The 12,238-nt window shown below is 40.8% G+C and overlaps 1 protein-coding gene across 1 annotated transcript in view; it reads left to right on the top strand.

Annotated features, from left to right (window-relative positions):
* mrpl11 (mitochondrial ribosomal protein L11) overlaps positions 1-12,238 on the top strand; it is a 165,336-nt gene that overhangs the window by 130,277 nt on the left and 22,821 nt on the right. The gene's annotated exons all lie outside the window — the stretch shown is intronic.

Genomic DNA, 12,238 nt, shown 5'->3' with positions numbered 1-12,238 from the left:
CACGTTAGCGATACACGGACGTCAAATATCAATATTTATAAACATAAACATACAGCCGTTTTAAACAGATTCGCCCACAAAAACCTGTTTGATTTATGGAGTCACTACTTCGAGCCTCCACATTATGGCGCTCTAGCGCAGTACTCTAGAGTACTCTAGAAGAGTAGTCTTTGAAAGGAAAGAAGAAGAAGAAGCAGCAGCCGATGGAGGGAATGGCGCAAAGCGGAGGAGCAAATAGCAGAGAAAAACACGTGAAAGATGCACCGGCGAATTTTAAATCTAAAGTCTGGGCCCACTTCGGCTTTTACTATACAGACAATGGAACAACACTTGATAAAGAGTTCGCAATCTGCACGAACTGTCTCGCGAAGGTCAAGTGCACGGGCAACACAACGAACACGTACAGCCATCTTGTCCGCCATCATCCTGAGCTTGCCACTGAGAAAAGGGCGAGTAGCGACGCTAATGCTATCGTTTCTGTTAGCCAGCCTACAATCAACACCGTATTTAGAGCAAAGCTCCCTTCTGCATCCCCCAGGGCTGCGAGCATTACAAAGTCCATTGCTTGCTTTATTTGTAAAGATCTTAGACCATATAGTATCTTCAAATGTGTTCTCAGGTTTTCATAAGACCACCCAGTTGTTGATACTGTAATGCACTGACTGAAATGTTTATTTTTTATATACAGTGAAGTGCCAGTTTTCATAAAACAATTTGATTTTAATTGTTAAGCACTGATGTGTCCATGATTACATAGAAGTTCAGTAGCACTGAAATTTATATTTTCTGCATTCATTTTGTTTTTTTAATAATTTCAATTTGCACGGACAGAAAATATTTTGGTGAACTGGATTCAGTGCAGTCAATAAATTTTGAATTTCTTCGGTGACACTGAAATCATGATGTATCGTGGATGAAATTCCTTTCAATACATCGATTATCGCATAATCGTAGTATCGTGATCTTATCGTTATCGTGGGCAAAATATCGTGATATTATCGTATCGCGAGGTACCTGATGATACCCAGCCCTATATTCAAGGCATGCAGAAAAAGTAAGCAGGCGCTAACAATTTTAAAACAATTTCTCACCCCTGCACTTACCAATGGCATGCAGTAAAAAATTGAGTGCGATTAAAAAAATAATAATAATAATAATAAAAAATGTCGCGGCCCGGTGGTTGGGGACCACTGCTCTACAACATGACATTGCGCCCACCTTAACACCATGCTATCTGCGTGCCGGCCGGACTAATGCATTTCGCTGCTTCTCATAAGAGATTGCAATACATACTTGGTCAACAGCCATACCTTTTACACTGATGGTTGTGATATAAACAACTTTAAAACTCTCACTAATATGTGCCACACTCTTTGAACCCACACCAAACACATTTCTGGAGAACATCGGCTCTGTAACACATAAACGCAACATAGCACTTACTCAGAATGCCATGCATCTATGACTCTTGGCTATATTATACACACGCCACCAACCCCGCCCACCTCAACCAACGCACGGAGAGTGGGGGCGGGGTTTAGTGCTAGCGGGATGTATAATATAGCCAAGAGTCATAGATGCATGCAATTCTGGGTAAGTGTTATGTTGCATTATAATGTGTTACAGAGCCGATGTTCTCCCGAAATGTGTTTGTCATTCTTGTTTGGTGTGGGTTCACAGTGTGGCGCGTATTAGTGAGAGTGTTAAAGTTGTTTTATATCACAACCATCAGTGTGATCTGTATGGCTGTGGAACAAGACCCCTGGTTTACACATAGTAAAAGCAAAAAAAACTCCTCCGCCATTTTGAAGAAGACGACAGGGGAAGCATCACCCATGACGTCACAAATTTTACCCGGCAGTAAAAGTAAACGTGCGCTAATAAATTTGGGGAGCGAGTTTGACCCGGCAGTAATTCAAGGCAGGCGCATATTAATTCAAGGAAATACGGTATATCTCCATGTTTTGCCTTAGCCTTGAATGAACACTTGATGCATATAATCACAGCAGTATGATGATTCTATGTGTCTACATTCAAACATTCTTCTTCATACTGCATTAATATATGCACATTTTAAACTTTCATGCAGAGAGGGAAATCACAACTAAAAGTGTGTTTATTAAACAGTTATTAAGCAGCGGTACAAACATTCATGTCATTTCCAAAACAGAAAGTGCAAGATTGTCAGAGACATTTTAAAACAAGCTATGAGTGCACTTTTGTGCATGATGTCACTAAAATGACATATCAAAAAAACACTCAATTAACGTGCACTTTTTGTACAGAACGCCACTACAATAGTTTAAAACAAATAAAGTGCACTTTTGTGCATGATATCACACAAGATATTTCAATAAGTGTCGAATGAAAATGAGCTGCGTAATAGGAAATCAAATAGTGTATCGTATTTCTTCAAATTGCCGCCGGGGCGCCAATTAATTTAAAACCTCTTCTCACTCCGGTGCTTACCAAAGGCATGCGGTAAATTGAGGCCTGCGCTTATAAATGTGAGTGTGATGTAAGGATACCATCATAAAAAGCACATTTAATAAAAAAAAACGTTATTATGGTCTTACCTTTACTTATAAATGACGTCCATGCGCAGATCCTTAAGCTCAAAAGCAACAATAACTTGTTTATAAAAATCTTCCTTATCTTTCTTCGGTTTTAAAAGTCTCTCTGTCTCGATGGAGATCTTCCTTTATTACCTCCTGCTTCGATTGAAAGTCCAGTTTAGAAAACTGTTCTATTTTAGATATGTAATCCTCCATGTTAAAAGTGCAAGGAAAAAATAAACGATGGCTGCTCACTCTTGCTGCTTGTTGTCACTTCTTCTGCAGCAGAGTAGTCGCAAGAAGGATCACTAGCGCCCTCTACCACCAGGAGGCGGGAGTCGTTTAATGACTCATATTTGACACACGCAGCTAAGGTAAATTAATAAAACATAGCTGCTTACTGTTCCTTTTAGCATATTAAATAGCTTGGACCTTAAATCCTACTGAATAGCTCTTAATAGAGATGCGCGGTTTACGGTCTCATCCGCGGAGTCCGCGGATAAACCACGGGTCGGGCGGGCGGCATGATGAAAAATTAGATTTTAGATATATTCGGGCGGGTGGCGGTTGAACCATTCGGAAATATTTGATATACATGGTTCAGGGATCGGCAATCTTTACCACTCAAAGGGCCTTTTCGACCCGTGTCACAAAGTAAAGAAGACAACAGGAGCCGCAAACATTCTCGTGAATATCTGCTGGCGGTCACCCAATTAACAAGAACTAGGGCGTGCTGTGAAGCCATTGCCTTTTGACGCCTTCTACAACATGTATAAACTGCATGCCAGTCCAGCAACATGTTATATGTGGCTTCCGCAGACACACGTACACGACTGAGAGGCATACTGAGTGACACAGAGTACACTGATGGTTGTGATATAAACAATTTTAACACTTACTAATATGCGCCACGCTGTGAAGCCACACCAAACAAGGATGACAAACACATTTCGGGAGCACATCCTCACAGTAACACAACATAAACGCAACCCAACAAATACCCAGAATCCTTAGCATCCATGACTCTTCCTGACTATATTATACACCCCCGTGCGTTGGTAAGGTGGGCAGGGTTATTTCCACTCGTTAGCGTTGAGATATAGTGTGGCAGAATGATGGCTGTCTTACTAATATGCGCCACGCTGTGAAGCCACACCAAACAAGGATGACAAACACATTTCGGGAGAACATCCCCACAGTAACACAACATAAACTCAACACAACAAATACCCAAAATACTTTGCATCCATGACTCTTCTTGACTATATTATACACTCCCGTGCGTTGGTAAGGTGGGCAGGGTTATTTCCACTCGTTAGCGTCGATATATTGTGTGGCAGAACGATGGCTGTGGATCGACGACTACCAGTCCAAAATAGTCGGTCGGAATCCTGCACATAAACATTCCATTCAGGTGTAAACAAATGGCACAGATGGCATTCTGGTCACCTCTTGTGAGCAAAATGTTTAAAAGTAGGTCAATTCCCATTTTTTTGCCTATAGGTGACTCAGCGGATTTTGCGATGGCAGCAGCATAATTCCAAATTTTTCAAACCTGACCCAGGGCTCTGGCATATGTGAATATAAATGTGATATGTATGTGATATGACTGCAGTCTGAATGATAAACCTCAATTATTGGACAAGACAGACAGTCCCGAAAAGAAATGTAGGGCAAATGAGCAGACAGCAGGCGAAAAGGAGATGTTTTGGAACCCAGGTCAATGTCCCACCACTCCACTGCCCGCCCACACGCTCCTTGAATTAACCTCTTCCTCATGCATCGCTGGGGAGGTTGCCCTCCTGTGGGTTCTTCTGACCACAAAGGTGCTTTCGTGGGCCCGGTAGTCTAGGTAACAAGACTTATATTTTCATATAGCGGTAGGGTTTTGCTTTCCAGCGAAAAGTCTCTCAGGCTCATGCGTCCGCTTACCATCCACTCCAACCACGTGTCTCGTCACGGCTGCTGCTAATAAGGGCGACAGGGGATTAGATAACCAGTCCCAGCTGGGCAATCTACTCTCTTGCCGCTGTCTTCGAGGCCGGTCCTTACACACCCCGCTCCGTGGCAGGTCCGCAAACCACGCCCCCCCTCCACAATCGCCTAATGTAAAATTGGGATTTTGGTTGAACAACATCTTTGAAACTGCCACAAATGCACCAGGACTGAGACTAACTACTAGAAATGGAGCCATGTTTACATCCGTAATCAGTTCAGCTACTCGTTTGTTTTTTTGTAATGTGAACGACGATAAAAAAAAAAAAAAGATCGTATTCATCAAGAATTCCGAGGTAGGTAACATACCCTGCGGTGTGAACGTAGCTTGAAATATATCAGTAACAAAAGTGAGTACACACCTCACTTCTTAGCAACCATTCTATAAGGTAGAGAATCATGTTGTGCTTCAGTGTCACAGTACACACTCAACAAAAATATAAACGTAACACTTTTGTTTTTGCTCTCCTTTTTCTTATCAAATATCCAACACTTTGACTATATACACAAAAGACCTATTCCTCTTAAATATTGTTTACAAATGGGGCCAAATCTGTGTTAGTGAGCATTTCTTATTTTCCCAAATGAATCCATCTCACCTCACAGGTGTAGCATATTAAGATGCAGATTAAACATGATTATTGCACAGGTGTGCCTCAGGCTGACCACAATAACAGGCCACTCTGAAATGTGTAGTTTCTTCTTCCTCCAAACACGACGAGTAGAGTTTATACCAAAATGGATACATGGATGATACAGCAGAGGATTGGGAGAATGTCATGTGGTCAGATGAAACCAAAATAGAACTTTTTGGTATAAACTCAACTCCTCGTGTTTGGAGGAAGAAGAATACTGAGTTGCATCCCAAGAACACCAGACCTACTGTGAAGCATGTTGGTGGAAACATCATGCTTTGGGGCTGTTTGTCTGCTAAGGGGACAGGACGATTGATCCGTGTTAAAGGGGAACATTATCACCAGACCTATGTAAGCGTCAATATATACCTTGATGGGGCAGAAAAAAGACCATATATTTTTTTAACCGATTTCCGAACTCTAAATGGGTGACTTTTGGCGAATTAAACGCCTTTCTGTTTATCGCAAAAAGAACGTGACGTCTCCGAGGTAATACAGCCGCCATTTTCATTTTCAACACATTACAAACACCGGGTCTCAGCTCTGTTATTTTCCGTTTTTTCGACTATTTTTTGGAACTTTGGAGACATCATGCCTGGTGTAACAACACTAACAGGGAGGGATTCAAGTTGCACCACTGGCACGAAAATGCGAAAGTGTCTGCCGCCAGACCCCCATTGAATGTGCCGGAGTGTCTCCACATTTTACCGCCGATGCTAAGACAGACCTGGGACAGAGATGTATGGATAACCTGCAGATGCATTTGCAACGAGAAATTCAACAAAATCACAAAGGTGAGTTTTGTTGATGTTGACTTATGTGCTAATCAGACATATTTGCTTGCGGCGTGACTGCCAGCTAATCGATGCTAACATGCTGTTAATCAACGCTAACATGCTATTTACCGGCGGTGCTAAAGCAGACATGGCACAGAGATGTATGGATAACCTGCAGATGCATTTGCAACTATAAAGTCAACAAAATCACAAAGGTGAGTTTTGTTGATGTTGACTGCCAGCTAATCGATGCTAACATGCTATGCTAATTGATGCTAACATGCTATTTACCGGCGGTGCTAAAGCAGACATGGCACAGAGATGTATGGATAACCTGCAGATGGATTTGCAACTATATTACGTTTCCTTCCATCCACATTAAATGTGAAAACAACTCTTACCAATCGAAGGATTTAAGTTGCTCCATTATCACAAAATGCGAAAGTCCTGATCGTTTGGTCCGCACATTTTACCGGCGATGCTAACGCAGCTATTCGGCCATGCTATGGCTATGAATAGCGTAAATAGCTATTCGCCTAATAGCTTAAGTTTCTTCTTCAATACTTTCATACTCCAACCATCCGTTTCAATACATGCGTAATCTGTTGAATCGCTTAAGCCGCTGAAATCCGAGTCTGAATCCGAGCTAATGTCGCTATATCTTGCTGTGGTATTCGCCGTTGTTTGTTTACATCGGCAGCACTGTGTGACGTCACAGGGAAATGGATAGTCGCATCGCAAATAGCGAAAATCAAGCACTTCAAAGCTTTTTTTAAGGATATTCGGGCACCGGTAAAATCTTGAAAAAAAATTCAAAAAATACAACAAGCCACTGGGAACTGATTTTTATTGTTTTTAACCCTTTTGAAATTGTGATTATGTTCCCCTTTAAGGAAAGAATGAATGGAGCCATGTATCGTGAAATTTTGAGCCAAAACCTCCTTCCATCAGTGAGAGCTTTGAATGGTTGACCAAATAGTTTAAATAGCATGTTAGCATCGATTAGCATGCCGTGACCATTGATATGTCTGATTAGCACACTCCACGTAAGTCAACTTGAATCCGTCCCTGATTGTGTTGTTACACCCTCCGACAACACACCGACGAGGCACGATGTCTCCAAGGTACGGAAAACAGTCGAAGAAACGGAAAATAACAGAGCTGCTTTGACTTGGTATGTGTAATGTGTTTGAGAAAATGGCGGATTGCTTCCTGTTGTGACGTCACGGGTGAAAGGTCAATCCGACAGCGAACAATTGAAAGGCGTTTCAATCGCCAATTTCACCCTTTTAGAGTTCGGAAATCGGTTAAAAAAACATATGGTCTTTTTTCTGCAACACCAAAGTATATATTGACGCTTACATAGGTCTGGTGATAATGTTCCCCTTTAAGAACCACTGGTTTGGACCATATGTTTCTTCTTCAGCTGCCGCACTCTTCAACGTCTTGAGTCCTCGGTCTGTTTCATAGTCCCGAGTCTCGGCCCCTTTCTCATCTCATCGGTTTCCATTTCTGATGCGACGGTAATCAGTGTGGTCCCTCCGGGTGTTTCTCTTTGTGTGTCTGAGCTCTGTTTTGCGGAGGAAGTCCTTTTCTCCGCCTATGTTTAGCACTGCTGTCTGCCTTTTGTCTGCGCTTAAGCACGTTGCGTATTATCTCCGGCAGGTCAGGCGTGGGGGCTTTTCTCTGCTTTGTACGTCATAAGAAGACAGCGGCTGATTCGTCAAAAGAGATCTTTTCACCAACAGAGCAATCTCAGATTCATGTTCTGCTTCACAACCTTTATTTGAATCCACATTTAATTAATAGCCCTCTCCTTTGTTGTTTGTTTACCCTGGTTATGTTTGTTTTATGGTGCTGCGGAGGGAAGGAAGGGGTGTATGTATGCAAGGTAGTGATGTTGATGTGGGAATACTATTAACAAGCACAGCAGGGGAAGACAAGGTAGAAAGCAAATGAACGCTCTGGAGGATTGAATGATTTTCATTTTCTTAGGGCGGAATTAAACAAAACAATAGTCTTCCCCATCTGCTCAGCGACCAGTATCGTATTGTTACAAAGACTCATTTCCCACATTCATACTGTGCTTTATGAGCCTTTGGTGGAGTTCAGAGAACTCTCTACTCCATTAACCTCAAATTAATGCATTTGTCGTCCTTTCACGGGAGAAGGTCTCTGAACGACTGACTTTGCATCAGATGGGTGATTAGTGTGGGAAGGTGGCTCGCTATGAAACCGCCTCTTTTCCCCTTCCCTCATCTCCCAAATGAAGGTTTCAATCAGCGCCTTGCCTTCGGGAAGGATGGCGGGTTGAGGGCCAATTGAAATTCCGTCGGTAATAATTAGATTTTTTATTGGACTTTTTGGGCCGTCGGATTCCAGCGGTGTCGACTTAATGTCGTCCATCCATTTTGCTTTCACTCCGCCGGGTCCTGACTAAGAAGAATGTTTCGACAGTGGATTGGTTGAAATGGGATGAAAAATGTGAAAGGAGTCATCGCACCAAGAAAGGTTGGAAATAGGGTCAGACAAAAACAGGAATTCTGGGAAATGTATTAAACGTGGAAAATGTGAATTTCCTGGATGAATTGAATGTGTTGAAGGTGGAATGGTTTGAGTCGGTTGAAAAATGCGGGAATGGTGTAAGTTTGAAAAATGGATCATTCATTTTGGATGGGGAGAATGTCTCTTAAAAACTGGGAATTTTAGGATTACTTTTTTTTTGAATGATTGAAGGAGAGTGCATAATTCTTGAATATTTTGAAGTTGGAACGGTTTGAATCGGGTGAAAAATGAGGGAGATGTGGAAATCTGAAACATATCCCCTTCTTTTCAGTCAGACTTTCATGTAAATTTGGAAATTTCAGGAAAAGGGGGAATTTTTTTTGAAAATGCTAAAACATTTGAATATTGAGAATGGTTGGTGTAGGAATTTTTCAAATCGGTAGAGAAATGTCAAAGTAGTAACATTTTTAAATGAGAAATTATATATTGAAATTCCCCCCCAAAAAACAGGAATTTTTCCAGTCCTGGCTAAGAAGAATGATTTCACAGTGGAACAGTTGAAATGGGATGAAAAATGTGAAAAGAGTCATCGCACTAATAAAGGTTGGAAATAGGGTCAGACAAAAACAGAAATTCCTGGAAATTTATTAAACATGGAAAATGTGAATTTCCAGGATGAATTGAATGTGTTGAAGGTGGAATGGTTCAAATCTGTTGAAAAATGCGGGAATGGTGTAAGTTTGAAAAATGGATCATTCATTTTGGATTGGGAAAATGTCTCTTAAAAACTGGGAAAATTAGGAAATGTGTTTAGAATTACTGAAATTGTGTAGTATTGAAACACGTAATTCCGGAACAGGCTGAAGATTTGGAAGTTGGAAAGGTTTGAATCGGATAAAAAAATGTGGGAGTTGTGGAACTTTGAAAAATGTCCCATTCTTTTCAATCAGAATTTCTGTTCTGTATGAGTTGGTGGTATTGGAATTTTTTCAAATTGATCGAAAAATGTTGAAGTAGTAACATTTTTCATTTAGAATGTTATTATGGAATTTCAGCAAAACCGGGAATTTTTCCAGTTCCTAAAAATTCATAAAAAGTCTGAATACTTTAAAGTTGGAACGGTTTGAATCGGGTGAAAAATGTGGGAGTTGGGGAACTTTGAAAAATGTCCCATTCTTTTCCATCAGAATTTATTTGAAATTTGGAAATATCAGGAAAAGCGGGAATTTTTTGAAAATTCTAAAACATTTGAATGTTCTGATTGAGTTGAAATTGTTGGTGTAGGAATTTTTCAAATCGGTAGAGAAAATTCGAAGTAGTAACATTTTTAATTGAGAAATTATATTATGAAATTCCCCCCAAAGAACCTGGAATTTTTCCAGTCTTGACTAAGAAGAATGATTTGACAGTGGAACGGTTGAAATGGGTTGAAAAATGTGAAGAGTCATCGCACTAAAAAAGGTTGGAAATAAGGTTAGACAAAAACAAGAATTCCTGGAAATTTGCTGAACGTGGAAAATGAGAATTTCCCGAATGAATTGAAGGTGGAATGGTTTGAATCGATTGAAAAATGTGGGAATTGGATAAGTTTGAAAAGTGGATACTTCATTTCGAATGGGGAAAATGTCTACCAAAATATTGGGAATTTTAGGGAAAACAATTTGAATGATTGAAGTGGAGCACATAATTCCTGAAAAGGCTGAATATTTTGAAGTTGGAACGGTTTGAATCGGATAAAAAATGTGTGAGTTGTGGAACTTTGAAAAAGGTCTAAATTATTTCAATGGGAATTTCATGGAAATTTGGAAATTTCGGGAAAAGCGTGAATTATTTGGAAAATGCTAAAACATTTGAATGGTGTGAATGGTTGGTGTAGGAATTTTTCAAATTGGTAGAGAAATGTCAAAGTAGTAACATTTTTAATAGAGAAAAATATATTACGGAATTCCTAAAATTCTGGGAAAAAAAATGGAATTTTCCCATGTCAATAAACAACCTTGTTTTTTCTCTTGACTAAGAACAATGTTTTGACGGTTGAAATAGGTTGAAAAATGTGAAAAGAATTATCGCACTAAAAAAGGTTGGAAATAGGGTTAGACAAAAACAGGAATTACTGGAAATTCACTGAACGTTGAAAATGTGAAATTCCAGGATGAACTGAATGTGTTGAAGGTGGAATGGTTTGAATCGGTTGAAAAATGTGTGAATGGTGTAAGTTTGAACAATGGATCATTCATTTTGGATGGGGAAAATGTCTCTTAAAAATTGGGAATTTTAGGATTTTTTTTTTTTTTTTTGAACGATTGGAGGAGAGCACATAATTCCTGAAAAGGCTGAATATTTTGAAGTTGGAACAGTTTGAATCGGATAAAAAATGTGGGAGTTGTGGAACTTTGAAAAAGGTCCCATTTATTTCAATGGGAATATTTTGGAAATTTGGGAATTTCGTGAAATGCTTTTTAAAATGCTAAAGCCTTTGAATGTTCTAAATGAGTTTAAATTGTTGGTGTTGGAATTTTTTAACACAGTCGAGAAATTACAAAGTAGTAACATTTTTAATTGAGAAATTATATAAAGGAATTCTTGGAATTCCCAAAAATAACGGAAATTTCCATCCATCCATCTTCTTCCGCTTATCAGAGGTCAGGTCGTGGGGGCAGCAGCCTAAGCAGGGAAGCCCAGACTTCCCTCTCCCCAGCCACTTCGTCTAGCTCTTTGAGGGGCATTCCCAGGCCAGTCCGGAGACGTAGTCTTCCCAACGTGTCCTGGGTCTTCCCTGTGGCTTCCTCATCTGGAGGAGCAGCGACTTTACTTTGAGTTCCTCCTGGATGACAGAGCTTCTCACCCTATCTCTAAGGGAGCGCCCCGCCACACGGTGGAGAAAACTCATTTCGGCCGCTTGTACCCGTGATCTTATCCTTTCGGTCATGACCCAAAGCTCATGACCATAGGGGAGGATGGGAACGTAGATCTTGTTCTTTTCTGTCATAACCCAAAGCTCATGACCATAGGTGAGGATGGAAACGTAGATCAACCGGTAAATTACGAGCTTTGCCTTCCGGCTCAGCTCCTTCTTCACCACAACGGATCGGTACAACATCCGCATTACTGTTGATCTCACGATCCACTCTTCCCTCACTCGTGAACAAGACTCCTAGGTACTCTAACTCTTCCAATTGGGGCAGGGTCTTCTCCCCAACCCGGAGATGGCACTCCACCCTTTTCCGGGCGAGAACCAAGGACTTGGACTTGGAGGTGCTGGTTCTCATTCTGGTCTCTTCACTCTTGGCTGCGAACTGATCCAGTGAGAGCTGAAGATCCCGGGAATTTTTCCAGCTTAAAAGAAACTTAGTTTTTTGTCCTGACTAAGCGGAATGATTCGACAGTGGAACAGCTGAAATAGGATTAAAAAATGTGAAAGGAGTCATTGCACTAAGAAAGGTTGGAAATAAGGTTAGACGAAAACAGGAATTCCTGGAAATTTGTTGAATGTGGAAAATCTGAATTTCCAACATCAATTGATTATGGAATTTTTTGAATCGTTTGAAAAATGTGGGAATTCTAAAAACCAAGGTAGGAAATCTGGGAATGTTTGGACGGTTGAAGTCAATGCCTTTGTCCCTCCCTGGGAGAAGGTCTCGGGATGACAGATTCGTCATCAGATGGGTGATGAAAGTAGGAAAGTGGCTCAGTATGAAACATCCTCTTTTCCCCTTCCCTCATCTCCCAAATGAAGGTTTCAATAAGCCTCGCCTTCTGGAAGGATGGCGAG

This window comes from Nerophis ophidion, linkage group LG05 (genome assembly GCF_033978795.1).
Source record: "Nerophis ophidion isolate RoL-2023_Sa linkage group LG05, RoL_Noph_v1.0, whole genome shotgun sequence".
Classification (NCBI taxonomy): Eukaryota; Metazoa; Chordata; class Actinopteri; order Syngnathiformes; family Syngnathidae; genus Nerophis; species Nerophis ophidion.
This window is presented reverse-complemented; position numbering and strand designations above follow the sequence as displayed.